Below are 16470 nucleotides of genomic sequence, written 5' to 3' on the forward strand. Positions count from 1 at the left end.
TTCATGCACTGTTAAACAATGGTAAAGCAAGTTGCAAGTGAAAATCTATGTCTCTGACTGAGTTTGCATTACTGTAATTTGACCTCTCTGCTGGTTGAGATAAGCTCATTTTCAACGTCCAATTCAGAAAGTGATAAAAACAGATCCAGCCATAAAATGCATCATTCTTTTTTGTTTTAGACAACAATTCATGCACTGTTAAACACGTTAAAGCAAGTTGCAAGTGAAAATCTATGTCTCTGACTGAGTTTGCATTACTGTGATTTGACCTCTCTGCTGGCTGAGATAAGCTCATTTTCAACGTCCAATTCAGAATGTAATAAAACCAGATTCAGCCATAAAATGCATCATTCTTTTTTGTTTTAGACAACATTTCATGCACTGTTAAACATGTTAAAGCAAGTTGCAAGTGAAAATCTATGTCTCTGACTGAGTTTGCATTACTGTGATTTGACCTCTCTGCTGGCTGAGATAAGCTCATTTTCAACGTCCAATTCAGAATGTAATAAAACCTGATCCAGCTATAAAATGCATCATTCTTTTTTGTTTTAGACAACATTTCATGCACTGTTAAACATGTTAAAGCAAGTTGCAAGTGAAAATCTATGTCTCTGACTGAGTTTGCATTACTGTGATTTGACCTCTCTGCTGGTTGAGATAAGCTCATTTTCAACGTCCAATTCAGAAAGTGATAAAAACAGATCCATCCATAAAATGCATCATTCTTTTTTGTTTTAGACAACAATCCATGCACTGTTAAACATGTTAAAGCAAGTTGCAAGTGAAAATCTATGTCTCTGACTGAGTTTGCATTACTGTGATTTGACCTCTCTGCTGGCTGAGATAAGCTCATTTTCAACGTCCAATTCAGAAAGTGATAAAAACAGATCCAGCCATAAAATGCATCATTCTTTTTTGTTTTAGACAACAATTCATGCACTGTTAAACATGTTAAAGCAAGTTGCAAGTGAAAATCTATGTCTCTGACTGAGTTTGCATTACTGTGATTTGACCTCTCTGCTGGCTGAGATAAGCTCATTTTCAACGTCTAATTCAGAAAGTGATAAAAACAGATCCAGCCATAAAATGCAACATTCTATTTTATTTTAGACAACATTTCATGCACTGTTAAACATGTTAAAGCAAGTTGCAAGTGAAAATCTATGTCTCTGACTGAGTTTGCATTACTGTGATTTGACCTCTCTGCTGGCTGAGATAAGCTCATTTTCAACGTCCAATTCAGAAAGTGATAAAAACAGATCCAGCCATAAAATGCATCATTCTTTTTTGTTTTAGACAACAATTCATGCACTGTTAAACATGTTAAAGCAAGTTGCAAGTGAAAATCTATGTCTCTGACTGAGTTTGCATTACTGGGATTTGACCTCTCTGCTGGCTGAGATAAGCTCATTTTCAACGTCCAATTCAGAAAGAGATAAAAACAGATCCATCCATAAAATGCATCATTCTTTTTTGTTTTAGACAACAAATCATGCACTGTTAAACATGTTAAAGCAAGTTGCAAGTGAAAATCTATGTCTCTGACTGAGTTTGCATTACTGTGATTTGACCTCTCTGCTGGCTGAGATAAGCTCATTTTCAACGTCCAATTCAGAAAGTGATAAAAACAGATCCAGCCATAAAATGCATCATTCTTTGTTGTTTTAGACAACAATTCATGCACTGTTAAACATGTTAAAGCAAGTTGCAAGTGAAAATCTATGTCTCTGACTGAGTTTGCATTACTGTGATTTGACCTCTCTGCTGGCTGAGATAAGCTCATTTTCAACGTCCAATTCAGAAAGTGATAAAAACAGATCCAGCCATAAAATGCATCATTCTTTTTTGTTTTAGACAACAATTCATGCACTGTTAAACATGTTAAAGCAAGTTGCAAGTGAAAATCTATGTCTCTGACTGAGTTTGCATTACTGTGATTTGACCTCTCTGCTGGCTGAGCAAAGCTCATTTTCAACGTCCAATTCAGAAAGTGATAAAAACAGATCCAGCCATAAAATGCATCATTCTTTTTTGTTTTAGACAACAATCCATGCACTGTTAAACATGTTAAAGCAAGTTGCAAGTGAAAATCTATGTCTCTGACTAAGTTTGCATTACTGTGATTTGACCTCTCTGCTGGCTGAGATAAGCTCATTTTCAACGTCCAATTCAGAAAGTGATAAAAACAGATCCAGCCATAAAATGCATCATTCTTTTTTGTTTTACACAACAATTCATGCACTGTTAAACATGTTAAAGCAAGTTGCAAGTGAAAATCTATGTCTCTGACTGAGTTTGCATTACTGTGATTTGACCTCTCTGCTGGCTGAGATAAGCTCATTTTCAACGTCCAATTCAGAAAGTGATAAAAACAGATCCAGCCATAAAATGGATCATTCTTTTTTGTTTTAGACAACAATTCATGCACTGTTAAACACGTTAAAGCAAGTTGCAAGTGAAAATCTATGTCTCTGACTGAGTTTGCATTACTGTGATTTGACCTCTCTGCTGGCTGAGATAAGCTCATTTTCAACGTCCAATTCAGAATGTAATAAAACCAGATCCAGCCATAAAATGCATCATTCTTTTTTGTTTTAGACAACATTTCATGCACTGTTAAACATGTTAAAGCAAGTTGCAAGTGAAAATCTATGTCTCTGACTGAGTTTGCATTACTGTAATTTGACCTCTCTGCTGGTTGAGATAAGCTCATTTTCAACGTCCAATTCAGAAAGTGATAAAAACAGATCCAGCCATAAAATGCATCATTCTTTTTTGTTTTAGACAACAATTCATGCACTGTTAAACACGTTAAAGCAAGTTGCAAGTGAAAATCTATGTCTCTGACTGAGTTTGCATTACTGTGATTTGACCTCTCTGCTGGCTGAGATAAGCTCATTTTCAACGTCCAATTCAGAATGTAATAAAACCAGATTCAGCCATAAAATGCATCATTCTTTTTTGTTTTAGACAACATTTCATGCACTGTTAAACATGTTAAAGCAAGTTGCAAGTGAAAATCTATGTCTCTGACTGAGTTTGCATTACTGTGATTTGACCTCTCTGCTGGCTGAGATAAGCTCATTTTCAACGTCCAATTCAGAATGTAATAAAACCTGATCCAGCTATAAAATGCATCATTCTTTTTTGTTTTAGACAACATTTCATGCACTGTTAAACATGTTAAAGCAAGTTGCAAGTGAAAATCTATGTCTCTGACTGAGTTTGCATTACTGTGATTTGACCTCTCTGCTGGCTGAGCAAAGCTCATTTTCAACGTCCTATTCAGAAAGTGATAAAAACAGATCCAGCCATAAAATGCATCATTCTTTTTTGTTTTAGACAACAATCCATGCACTGTTAAACATGTTAAAGCAAGTTGCAAGTGAAAATCTATGTCTCTGACTGAGTTTGCATTACTGTGATTTGACCTCTCTGCTGGTTGAGATAAGCTCATTTTCAACGTCCAATTCAGAAAGTGATAAAAACAGATCCATCCATAAAATGCATCATTCTTTTTTGTTTTAGACAACAATCCATGCACTGTTAAACATGTTAAAGCAAGTTGCAAGTGAAAATCTATGTCTCTGACTGAGTTTGCATTACTGTGATTTGACCTCTCTGCTGGCTGAGATAAGCTCATTTTCAACGTCCAATTCAGAAAGTGATAAAAACAGATCCAGCCATAAAATGCATCATTCTTTTTTGTTTTAGACAACAATTCATGCACTGTTAAACATGTTAAAGCAAGTTGCAAGTGAAAATCTATGTCTCTGACTGAGTTTGCATTACTGTGATTTGACCTCTCTGCTGGCTGAGCAAAGCTCATTTTCAACGTCCAATTCAGAAAGTGATAAAAACAGATCCAGCCATAAAATGCATCATTCTTTTTTGTTTTAGACAACAATCCATGCATTGTTAAACATGTTAAAGCAAGTTGCAAGTGAAAATCTATGTCTCTGACTAAGTTTGCATTACTGTGATTTGACCTCTCTGCTGGCTGAGATAAGCTCATTTTCAACGTCCAATTCAGAAAGTGATAAAAACAGATCCAGCCATAAAATGCATCATTCTTTTTTGTTTAGACAACAATCCATGCACTGTTAAACATGTTAAAGCAAGTTGCAAGTGAAAATCTATGTCTCTGACTGAGTTTGCATTACTGTGATTTGACCTCTCTGCTGGCTGAGCAAAGCTCATTTTCAACGTCCAATTCAGAAAGTGATAAAAACAGATCCAGCCATAAAATGCATCATTCTTTTTTGTTTTAGACAACATTTCATGCACTGTTAAACATGTTAAAGCAAGTTGCAAGTGAAAATCTATGTGTCTGACTGAGTTTGCATTACTGTGATTTGACCTCTCTGCTGGCTGAGATAAGCTCATTTTCAACGTCCAATTCAGAAAGTGATAAAAACAGATCCAGCCATAAAATGCATCATTCTTTCTTGTTTTAGACAACAAATCATGCACTGTTAAACATGTTAAAGCAAGTTGCAAGTGAAAATCTATGTCTCTGACTGAGTTTGCATTACTGTGATTTGACCTCTCTGCTGGCTGAGATAAGCTCATTTTCAACGTCCAATTCAGAAAGTGATAAAAACAGATCCAGCCATAAAATGCATCATTCTTTGTTGTTTTAGACAACAATTCATGCACTGTTAAACATGTTAAAGCAAGTTGCAAGTGAAAATCTATGTCTCTGACTGAGTTTGCATTACTGTGATTTGACCTCTCTGCTGGCTGAGATAAGCTCATTTTCAACGTCCAATTCAGAAAGTGATAAAAACAGATCCAGCCATAAAATGCATCATTCTTTGTTGTTTTAGACAACAATTCATGCACTGTTAAACATGTTAAAGCAAGTTGCAAGTTAAAATCTATGTCTCTGACTGAGTTTGCATTACTGTGATTTGACCTCTCTGCTGGCTGAGATAAGCTCATTTTCAACGTCCAATTCAGAATGTAATAAAACCAGATCCAGCTATAAAATGCATCATTCTTTTTTGTTTTAGACAACATTTCATGCACTGTTAAACATGTTAAAGCAAGTTGCAAGTGAAAATCTATGTCTCTGACTGAGTTTGCATTACTGTGATTTGACCTCTCTGCTGGTTGAGATAAGCTCATTTTCAACGTCCAATTCAGAAAGTGATAAAAACAGATCCATCCATAAAATGCATCATTCTTTTTTGTTTTAGACAACAATCCATGCACTGTTAAACATGTTAAAGCAAGTTGCAAGTGAAAATCTATGTCTCTGACTGAGTTTGCATTACTGTGATTTGACCTCTCTGCTGGCTGAGATAAGCTCATTTTCAACGTCCAATTCAGAAAGTGATAAAAACAGATCCAGCCATAAAATGCATCATTCTTTTTTGTTTTAGACAACAATTCATGCACTGTTAAACATGTTAAAGCAAGTTGCAAGTGAAAATCTATGTCTCTGACTGAGTTTGCATTACTGTGATTTGACCTCTCTGCTGGCTGAGATAAGCTCATTTTCAACGTCTAATTCAGAAAGTGATAAAAACAGATCCAGCCATAAAATGCAACATTCTATTTTATTTTAGACAACATTTCATGCACTGTTAAACATGTTAAAGCAAGTTGCAAGTGAAAATCTGTGTCTCTGACCGACTTTGCAAAACTGCTTATTTTGACCTCTCTGCTGGCTGGGAAAAGCTCATTTTCAATGTCCAATACAGAAAGTGATAAAAACAGATCCAGCCACTGAAAAAGCATTTTTTTTTTAATTTAGACAGCATTTCATGCACTGTTAAACATGTTAAAGCAAGTTACAAGTGAAAATCTGTGTCTCTGACTGAGTTTGCATTACTCCTTATTTTGACCTCTGCTGCCCGAGAAAAGCTCATTTTTAACGTCCAATACAGAAATTGATAAAAACAGATCCAGCCACTAAAAAGCATTTTCTTTTTATTTTAGACAGTATTTCATGCACTGTTAAACATGTAAAGGAAGTTGCAAGTGAAAATCTGTGTCTCTGACTGAGTTCGCATTAGTGCTTAGTTTGACCTCTCTGCTGGCTGAGAAAAGCTCATTTTCAAGGTCCAATACAGAAAGTGATAAAAATAGATCCAGCCACTAAAAAGCATTTTCTTTTTATTTTAGACAACATTTCATGCACTGTTAAACATGTTAAAGCAAGTTGCAAGAGAAAATCTGTGTCTCTGACTGAATTTGCATTACTGCTTATTTTGACCTCTCTGCTCGCTGAGAAAAGCTCATTTTCAAGTTCCAATACAGAAAATGATAGAAACAGATCCAGCCCCTGAAAAAGCGTCATTTTTTTTGTTTTAGACAACATTTCATGCACTGTTAAACAAGTTAAAGCAAGTTGCAAGTGAAAATCTGTGTCTCTGACTGAGTTTGCATAACTGCTTATTTTGATCTCTCTGCTGGCTGAGAATAGCTAATTTTCAAGGTCCAATACAGAAAGTGATAAAAACAGATCCAGCCACTAAAAAGCATTTTCTTTTTATTTTAGACAACAATTCATGCACTGTTAAACATGTTAAAGCAAATTGCAAGTGAAAATCTGTGTCTCTGACTGAGTTTGCATTACTGCTTATTTTGACCTCTCTGCTCGCTGAGAAAAGCTCATTTTCAAGATCCAACACATAAAGTGAAAAAAACAGCTTCAGCCACTAAAAAGCATTATTCTTTTTGTTTTGGACAACATTTCATGCACTTTTAAACATGTTAAAGCAAGTTGCAAGTAAAAAATCTATGTCTCTGACTGAATTTGCATTCCTGATATTCTGACCTCTCTGCTGGCTGGTAAAAGCTCATTTTAAATGTCCAATACAGAAAGTGATAAAAACAGCTTCAGCCACTAAAAAGCATTATTCTTTTTATTTTAGACAACATTTCATGCGCTGTTATACATGTTAAAGCAAGTTGCAAGTGAAAATCTGTGTCTCTGACTGAGTTTGCAAAACTGCTTATTTTGACCTCTTTGCTGGCTGGGAAAAGCTGGTTTTCAAGGTCCAATACAGAAAGTGATAAAAACAGATCCAGCCACTAAAAAGCATCATTCTTTTTGTTTTAGACAACATTTCATGCACTGTTAAACATGTTAAAGCAAGTTGCACGTGAAAATCTGTGTCTCTGACTGAGTTTGCATTACTGCTTATTTTGACCTCTGTTGGCTGAGAAAAGTTCATTTTCAAGGTCCAATACAGAAAGTGATAAAAACAGATCCAGCCACTAAAAAGCATCTTTCTTTTTGTTTAAGACAACATTTCATGCACTGTTAAACATGTTAAAGTAAGTTGCAAGTGAAAATCTGTGTCTCTGACTGAGTTTGCATAACAGCTTATTTTGATCTATCTGCTGGCTGAGAATAGCTCATTTTCAAGGTCCAATACAGAAAGTGATAAAAACAGATCCAGCCACTAAAAAGAATTAATCTTTTTGTTTTAGACAACATTTCATGCACTGTTAAACATGTTAAAGCAAGTTGCAAGTGAAAATCTGTGTCTCTCACTGAATTTGCATTACCGCTTATTTTGACCTCTCTGCTGGCTGAGAAAAGCTCATTTTCAAGGTCCAATACGGAAAGTGATAAAAACAGATCCAGCCACTAAAAATCATTTTCTTTTTAATTTAGACAACATTTCATGCACTGTTAAACATGTTAAAGCAAGTTGCAAGTGAAAATCTGTGTCTCTGACTGAGTTTGCATTACTGCTTATTTTGACCCCTCTTCTGGCTGAGAAAAGCTCATTTTCAAGGTCCAATACAGAAAGTTATAAAGACAGATCCAGCCACTAAAAAGCATTTTCTTTTTATTTTAGACAACATTTCATGCACTGTTAAACATGTTAAAGCAAGTTGCAAGTGTAAATCTGTGTCTCTGACTGAGTTTGCATTACTGCTTATTTTGACCTCTCTGCTCGCTGAGAAAAGCTCATTTTCAAGGTCCAACACATAAAGTGATAAAAACAGCTTCAGCCACTAAAAAGCATTATTCTTTTTTGTTTTAGACAACATTTCATGCACTGTTAAACATGTTAAAGCAAGTTGCAAGTAAAAAATCTGTGTGTCTGACTCAATTTGCATTACTGCTTATTCTGACCTCTCTGCTGGCTGGCAAAAGCTCATTTTCAACGTCCAATACAGAAAGTGATAAAAACACCTTCAGCCACTAAAAAGCATTATTCTTTTTATTTTAGACAACTTTTCATGCGCTGTTATACATGTTAAAGCAAGTTGCAAGTGAAAATCTGTGTCTCTGACTGAGTTTGCAAAACTGCTCATTTTGACCTCTTTGCTGGCTGTTGTGGAAATATAAATTTCTATCATCTAATTCCAAATGGACAATAATCTACGTATAACTGAAAAGTTATATTCTTAGGTTTTTTACTTATATAATTTCATTAACATCCCAGCTAGGAGGGACATTTAACCTTTATCTCTCTGACTACAGGCTAAGCCAGTGATGCAAATGCTTTAAACGACTCTGTCTTTGTCTTCGGGTGTTGCTTTTATCCTACAGAAACCCTATGTTGATTAACTTGTGTGGTCAGTAGCTGGGCCGTTTTTTAACACCTATGCCATGCTGAATCCGATACTGAATTTGCATGCTTTGTTTAGTTATATCCCCTCCTCCTAAGAACACAATATAGACATGAAATCTTTGTCTTAATTCAGAATTGTGTGAGACTTGTGAGAGACTTGTGAAAGAACTTGCAGACTGCGGACCTCTAGTAGGCTCTTGCAGACACATGAACATCTTAAAGATGCTGTATGACTGCAGATTAACCAACACGTCTCAATAAAGGAATTCTGCTTGTTTCAAGTCTCCTGGACTGGGTTCTCTCTTCCTTTTCACTCATTTATTTTTTTTACAACAACTTGGTGCCGTGAACCGGATAGAGACTGAAATTATCAAATTCTCAACAATTTGCCACAGAAGACTGAAATCTTCCTGGAATTCAACTTGAAGCTTCAAGATCAAGGAAACTTCTTCAGACGAATCTTCAGCTCAACGGCAATTTGAAGTCACTCAGCGGACGTCACAAATTCTCAACTATTTGCTTACTGCAACCCTGATGAACATTGAAGCTACCTGAATACAAAGATCAGATCACTCCAGACTGAATCTTTTCAGCTCAACCTTGATTTGGTGAGTTTCACTCTATCAAAAGAACCATACAGACCAGTCTATACACATGGTTATTCTCTGCTCCATCAGAGAAAAGTTAACAAACAGCTGCAGGGTTTGTTTAACAAAAAGTTATTCTCTATTTCAATAGAGAAGTAACAGTTTATCCTCTGTTCAGACAGAGAAGTAAAGCCTTACGTGCTATTTTCTTTTAAAAAGTTATCTTCTCTTCAGAGAAGTTAAGCCTTACGTGCTATTTTCTTTTCTTTTCTTTTGTTTAACCTCTGTTCAACCAGAGAAGTTTAAGTTTAGCGCTGAGAGAGGTGTCTTTTCCTCCGACAGGCACACTAATATATTTAAATGATTTGCGGAACGTGCGTCTCAGCAAAATCGATTTAAAATATATATGAACTGCAGTTTAAATTGTTACACTCTACACGGGCAGCTCTCTGCTGTGTTTAGTGAACAGAACGGCTGAAGGAGGCTTTTCGTCCTTCCAGTTTTGAAGAAAAGGAAATGCTTCTCGCGGTCCTTTTTTCTTCTATAGCGCGCTTCATAAATCACATTGAATTGGAAAGTTTGTTCCACAGAAAATGTTTGGAAAACTGCCCACATTCTCTCCACCAATATATGTAACATGAAATTAGCTCAGTTTTTGAATATTAATAATCAACAATAATGGTTTATTCTTAATTATTAATATTCCGGCTTAAGCTTCAGTCAGTTTGGTCAAACAAACATATGATTGTAAATGATCATGCTCGCGCGACCGAGCGGATTCCCAGATTATGAATATTAATTATCAACAATAACGAATTATTATTAATCATTAATATTCCGGATCAATTTATTGTTAATTTGACCAAACAAGCACAAGCAGAGCCGCCGCTCTTCCGAGCGGACACGGTAATCTATTCATTTAGAAAAAGGGAATTTAATTGCTACTTCTTGTGAAGTAGATTAATCATTCAAAAGTTTTAAACAACTTATAATAGCAAGGCAGGGGAATCTGTATTTCAGTGACATTTTCTCGTGAGGCAAACAATACAATTCATTTGATTATAATGGAATTTATTGACTAGTCAGACGTAGCGAACAAACAAACCCACAAACATACATTTAACACAGAACAAAGGTAAACTACGCGGAGATATCGGGTCTATAGAACGTGTAACAACAAAGAGAAATAGTAAAGCGAGGAGATTGAGATTTCAGATAAAAGAGTGACAAAACTTTCAGTTCCACCCGCACCATTAAGGACCACCAAGGTTATAAAAAACACCTTTTTGATAAAAGGGGCACAGCTTAATCGCATAACTAAAATCACCTGGTTTTTCATGTCTGGAGGTCTCTTTTATGCGTCTCTCTTCCGTCGTGATGAAAACTACTCTTGATGTCCTTTGATGCGTGGAGTTTGTAATGCAGTTCGGACGAACACGATCGCAAACTTTAAACTGAATTTACTTTGCCGGAAATTAAAGAAACGTGGCGGGAAAGTCCATGCGGCGTAGGAAAGCCGCGAGGCCCGAAGGCCACCGACAATGATGTTCTTTTTAGGACGTTCTCTTTCTGCCCAGATGTTTGGGGGGAAGTGTGCTTATACCTGCGGGTCACGTGACAACCCGTACAGCATTCTGACCAATGATTTCAGGGGAAAGTTTGCGCGCGAACCTTCCTTTGTCTCTGGGCTGCGCGTATGCAAATTTGAGCGCCCGCCTAAAGCATGCCTAAAGCATGCGGACAGGCATTTAATACAGGGCTTTAAAGAATAAAGCAATGCGAGTTATGGTCTCGATCTATGCATCAAGTGTTATAAAATGTCGAGGGCATTCTATTGACACCAAACACTCTACAAGGACACCAACATTAAAGGTACATTCACATAGTTCCCATATCCTTACATCATTGATGCTTTTAAAAAGGCCTGAAAGTACGAATGTGTATAGTCTATATCAGGGATTGTACACATTACAAAAGTTAAATGAAATTAAACAAAAGATTTGGGTTCTAAATGTCTTTGTTTAATTTTGAGGAATGTCTTGTCTGTGAGCAGAACGTTGGCTAAAGAGGTTTTTTTTTTCTTTCTTATCTTATCTGTCATGTTCTTTTGAAGTAGGCAGAGAGTGGTTCTGTAAAGTCTCCCAGACTTGTTAACATGTCACCACGGATTACTAAGCCAGACTTTTCGTCGCCAAGTGATTTTATTGTCCTGGCGATTCACCCAGATTGTTTTCTGGAATGTTAAATGGAATGTTTATCTCCAGAATGCAGGTTACAATATGTTACATAATTAATATTACACATCAATTAATTTTCCCATTATTTAATCTCCTATAAGGACACGGACCCTGAAGACCACAGCACCAGAGATTAAAGGATTGGAATCTTCACTGTGGTGGAAGATGATAATGGCACTTCTGCATCCCTGCAATATGTGATGAACCTCGCTAAAATCTTGGAGGAGGCCATAGTACTTCAGGATATCACACATCTGCCTGCAGCCTTCGCTTACTTGTTCAGCCTCTTGTATAGACTGAATATGGAACACCCAAAAGAACTCAAATATACTTTTTAAGTGATTCAGCATGTTTTATGGAGGTTGGTGGCACATGATCTGCGAGAGTTCAGTTCATTCATTCATTCATTTTCTTTTCGGCTTAGTCCCTTTATTAATCTGGGGTCGCCACAGCGCAATGAACTTGTTTTACGCAGCGGATGCCCTTCCGGCTGCAACCCATCTCTGGAAAACATCCATACACACTCATTCACACATACACTACGGACAATTTTAGCCTACCCAATTCACCTGTGCCACACTTCTTTGGACTGTGGGAGAAACCGGAGAACCCAAAGGAAACCCACGTGAACGCAGGGAGAACATTCAAACTCCACACAGTAACGGCAACTGACCCAGCTGAGACTCGAACCAGCGACCTTGGTGGGAGGCGAAAGCACTTCCTACTGTGCCACTGTTTGAATGTTTTGAGGTCTGTTTTTGGACTTGATGTACTTTGTTGACAAAAGTGCAGTACACTTTAAAGACTGTTTGAATGGAGTGGCTTTTAGGGTTTACTCTGATTAGATGATTGTATATTCACCTGGTTTGAGTGTTTGGACACACTAACAGCTTGGTTTTAGTAAGGTTGCCAGTTATTTTATGTTGAGGCAGTGTACAATCTTTTCAAATCTGGAAACATTCAGTACTAGTTGTGTACAAACTAGCCCAATGCTGAACACGGCTAATGTCAAATGCTGATTTTGTATGCAAATGTTTTGGATTGTGATTTGAACACAGTTAAAAATAAAAAAAGTGAATTGACTATTCTTGTGTATTTAATTTGAATCCTAAAAATTAATAGTAAATGCATAATGAATCAGTTTATTTTATTTTGTTCAGTAAATTAAAAAAATCTTGTTGAGTAAACATGATCATTTTTGTTCAGTAAACAAAAGATCTTGTTGAATAAACGTGAAAATTTTTGTTCAGCAAACAAAAGATCTTGTTGAGTAAACATGATCATTTTTGTTCAGTAAACAAAAGATCTTGTTGAATAAACGTGAAAATTTTTGTTCAGCAAACAAAAGATCTTGTTGAGTAAACATGATCATTTTTGTTCAGTAAACAAAAGATCTTGTTGAATAAACGTGAAAATTTTTGTTCAGCAAACAAAAGATCTTGTTGAGTAAACATGATCATTTTTGTTCAGTAAACAAAAGATCTTGTTGAATAAACGTGAAAATTTTTGTTCAGCAAACAAAAGATCTTGTTGAGTAAACATGATCATTTTTGTTCAGTAAACAAAAGATCTTGTTGAATAAACGTGAAAATTTTTGTTCAGCAAACAAAAGATCTTGTTGAGTAAACATGATAATATTTGTTCAGCAAACAAAAATATGTTGTTGGTTAAACAAGGAATTCAACAAAATATTTTAAGTCGACTTAGTTAACTCAAAAAGCTGTGTGTGATAGGTTGCCTTATTATTTTAAGTTTATTCAACTTTTTTTTTTTTACAGTGTAAAATTATAGGTCAGAAAATAGATTTAGTATCACATAACAAAAATAAAACAAATAATCTTGTTGCTACTCTGCAACAAACATAAGTAAACAGTTTTGGTACCCTTTGTGTCAAATTGGTGAATGTTGGTGTTCGTAGATTATGTGATGGTAAAGTGTATGTTTATATATCTCCAGAACGTATAATGCCTAACTTAATTTTTTAATTACTTAATGTTTTATTGAAGTAAGCCTAGGTTTTTAACCAAACTTGACTTTTTAACTTGACTTTAATCTAATAATCAATTATGGGTAATGGCTCCTAAACTTGATCTCTTTCTTGACCTCAAAGGCATTGTAATAAGTTATGGAATATGGGTTATTTTATAAATGTAATTGTATTTTCTTACAAGTGTATTTCACCTCAAATAAATAGCATGTCTGGTCTTGTTAAATTTTTAATTCCAAAATGAACATGTAAGTGTAGATGTAAGCGTATTTCTTCTCAATCATTCTTTGAAAAAGAACACTATCATGAAAGATGCAAATTTCAGTTAAATATGTGACTGCTTTGAGCCTTAATAGGAAACCAAATAAACAACTGTATTGAACAATTTAAACTGCAGAATAATGTTGAAGACTGTACATATTTGCGTGAAAATATTCAAATTTATTTTATTGACCATTTTGGCAATGAGTTTTGAGATGACTTCAGCTGAGCATTATATTTTGTCAACCTAAAACTTCCATGAAATGTAAAAAATCTATAATATTAGTTCTCTAAAATCTTTCATTGTGAATATATTTACGGTATGACTCTGTATTTTTATTTTTATTTTTAAAATAGGTATACCTACATCATCACGCCTATGTCTTAAATAAAAGACAAGATGTCAACTATCATGAGTTTTATGACACCATAGCAGATGTTCATAGTACCGCCCTGTGAGTGAAGGCGGGCCTGTTTGAATGTGTAGATAAAGCACCCATTATTACTTCTAGCTACCAAGGAGTAATGCTTCTGGCTACAGTCACTGATCCTAAAGCTTTCTACAAGAACCAATTGATCAGGAGTAAAAAGAAGATTAAAGACATAAAAAGGTACTATCTTTGAGGACCACAGCCCCTACTTTGGTCTTGTTTGCACTGAACTATTAGGGCTGAACTATCGCTGTTTAAGGACACAGGCCGCATCTTTAAGGTACTACTTTATATGATCTACACAGATTATGGGACAAACTTTGTGTTGTGATTAAAGAAAAAACGTTTTCTTAAAAATATTTTCAGATTTTTTTCTGACAGCCACCATGCAAAGATGGTTGATTGCTATTGTTCTCAAAATACTGACGGTAATGCGCATGAAATGCCCGAGTACGAGTGCAACCCTGTTTTTGATTGTCAAATAAGGTCTATTGTGGACAACATGTTTAAACAGCATTATAGGGACCATATGGTTTTTCTTCTGGAGAAGATCATTAATGATGCGTGTGATTCTAAACATGATTGTACAGGAGATGGCAAACGTGTGGAAAAATCTCAAGAGAGAAATGGACGTTGTGAGAGGGGCCTTAAACTCATGGGCCGATACGATAAATCAATTGACACACCTGTGTTTTCATAGCAATGTTGCTGTCTGTGCAACCAATACATAAATTCTGGTGGTGCTGACTGAATTGAGAGATGAGATGGGGGTAACGCAGGTTCTATGTATGTCCACATATATAACAGATATTTGTGTGTCACTGGTTTCACAAAACAAAATAACAAATATTGCTGAGATTGTGTAAGTTATGACCAGCCACATACTAGAACATGACAGAATGCTTTTAGCAGCATTTCTTTGTTGTTTGGTAATATTCAGTAATGTCTTTATTGTTCTGGTGTACCCTGTTTTTTCTTCAATGTATGACTGTATATATGTATTTTTTTTCTTATTTAATTTGTCTTTATTATGGTAATGCAATCCATGTTTGTTCATTATGTACTACTCTATTTCAGTGTATATTTACTTGAAATAAAAGTTTATCAACTCAAGTGTCTATGACTTTCCTGTAAAAAAGTTAAAAATTGCGCTATGTGCAAAACATGATGGTGTGAAACAAATCATAGAAACATTGTCGAAACTGATTAAAGTCCTGTATTTATGCCAAATGTATAATTAAATATTTAGAAAATTAGAATGTTGCAAAGTGTGTCAAGGATTGGTTACTTGTCTAAAGCATAAAGGTATAAACTGTAGATCATTTATTAAAGTTGGTTAACGTTTAAAACAACCCAATAACACACAGTTCTCATGTATAACGGGTTTGTAGTCAGTTTAGAAAGACAACCTTAAAATTTTCGCCCAATTTAGTTTTAAAGATGCACTGACGTACAATTTGATAATTTCTCTTTCATTTGAAAAAGAGAATGAACAAAAGGTATACATGATATTGTTGGTTGTGTCTGGTTTAAAACCAAAAAATTTACATCTCAAACTTTCATGACAGTTCAAAAGAAAACATTTCTAATACACAGTACATTAGACACTGTTGCAAAAAGATATTAATGCAGATTTAGTGGCAAATATTCATTTAGTTTTGTAGACAGATCGCACTATTGACAGATCACAGTATTATGTTTTTCTCTTCTTTTTTATTCTTTTATAACTTGTTTTAACACATTTGATCTGTTTTTATCATTTTTTTAAAATATTTTTTTATCATTTGTTTTTATCTTTCTTAAACATGTCTCTTTTATTCCTGTTTATATTAAGCAATTTGAATTGACACTATGTATGAAATGTACTATATAAATAAACTTGCCTTGCCTTGCCTTTGTAGAGTCAAACTTCTTGTGAAAAATAAATATATACTGTGAAGAATGAGAGAACTAAAGAAAATTGTCAGTAGAAATGGATATTGTGACTTTTACTGTATGCATCGCGACAGATGCTATGAGAGTTGTGTAAAATTAGACTTTTAACACATATGCAAAAAAAGTTTGTAAAGACATTTTGAGTTAAAAACTACAGCACTGGTTACTTGAATTAGGTCATATAATTTGGTATGATGTCAGTGGTGGTAAAAACATAATTTAATGTTTCAAAAACATTCTGCATTAGAAGGTTGAAAAATAAACTTATTCATGGATTAAAGTTTACTGCAAAGTATTCTTAAAATAAAAAAGTGTTTACTCTTTGTTATTATTGTGCTTTGCTGACAGTATTGAGTGTAGCATTCAACTAGAATACAAATAATTGTGGCTAAGTGTTGTTATTAATGTTACTTGGGACACTTTAGAGGTTAAAAAATATTCTTAAATCATGAGTTGAGCCCCAGCCGTCTGGATGAAACCCCAACTTCT

The 16470-nt window shown here is 35.1% G+C and overlaps 1 long non-coding RNA gene across 1 annotated transcript in view; it reads left to right on the forward strand.

Moving 5' to 3' along the window:
- The window catches only part of LOC141376696 (uncharacterized), a 36886-nt gene extending 24436 nt beyond the window's left edge, over positions 1-12450 (forward strand). The window contains exons 1-2 of the long non-coding RNA XR_012387424.1: positions 1-9151; positions 11469-12450. The exon at positions 1-9151 is cut by the window's left edge and continues 24436 nt beyond it. This is a non-coding gene — a long non-coding RNA (uncharacterized lncRNA). The remainder of the gene's footprint in view (positions 9152-11468) is intronic.
- The last annotated feature ends 4020 nt before the right edge of the window (positions 12451-16470 follow it).

The sequence above is a fragment of the Danio rerio genome, chromosome 11 (assembly GCF_049306965.1).
Source record: "Danio rerio strain Tuebingen ecotype United States chromosome 11, GRCz12tu, whole genome shotgun sequence".
Taxonomy (NCBI): domain Eukaryota; kingdom Metazoa; phylum Chordata; class Actinopteri; order Cypriniformes; family Danionidae; genus Danio; species Danio rerio.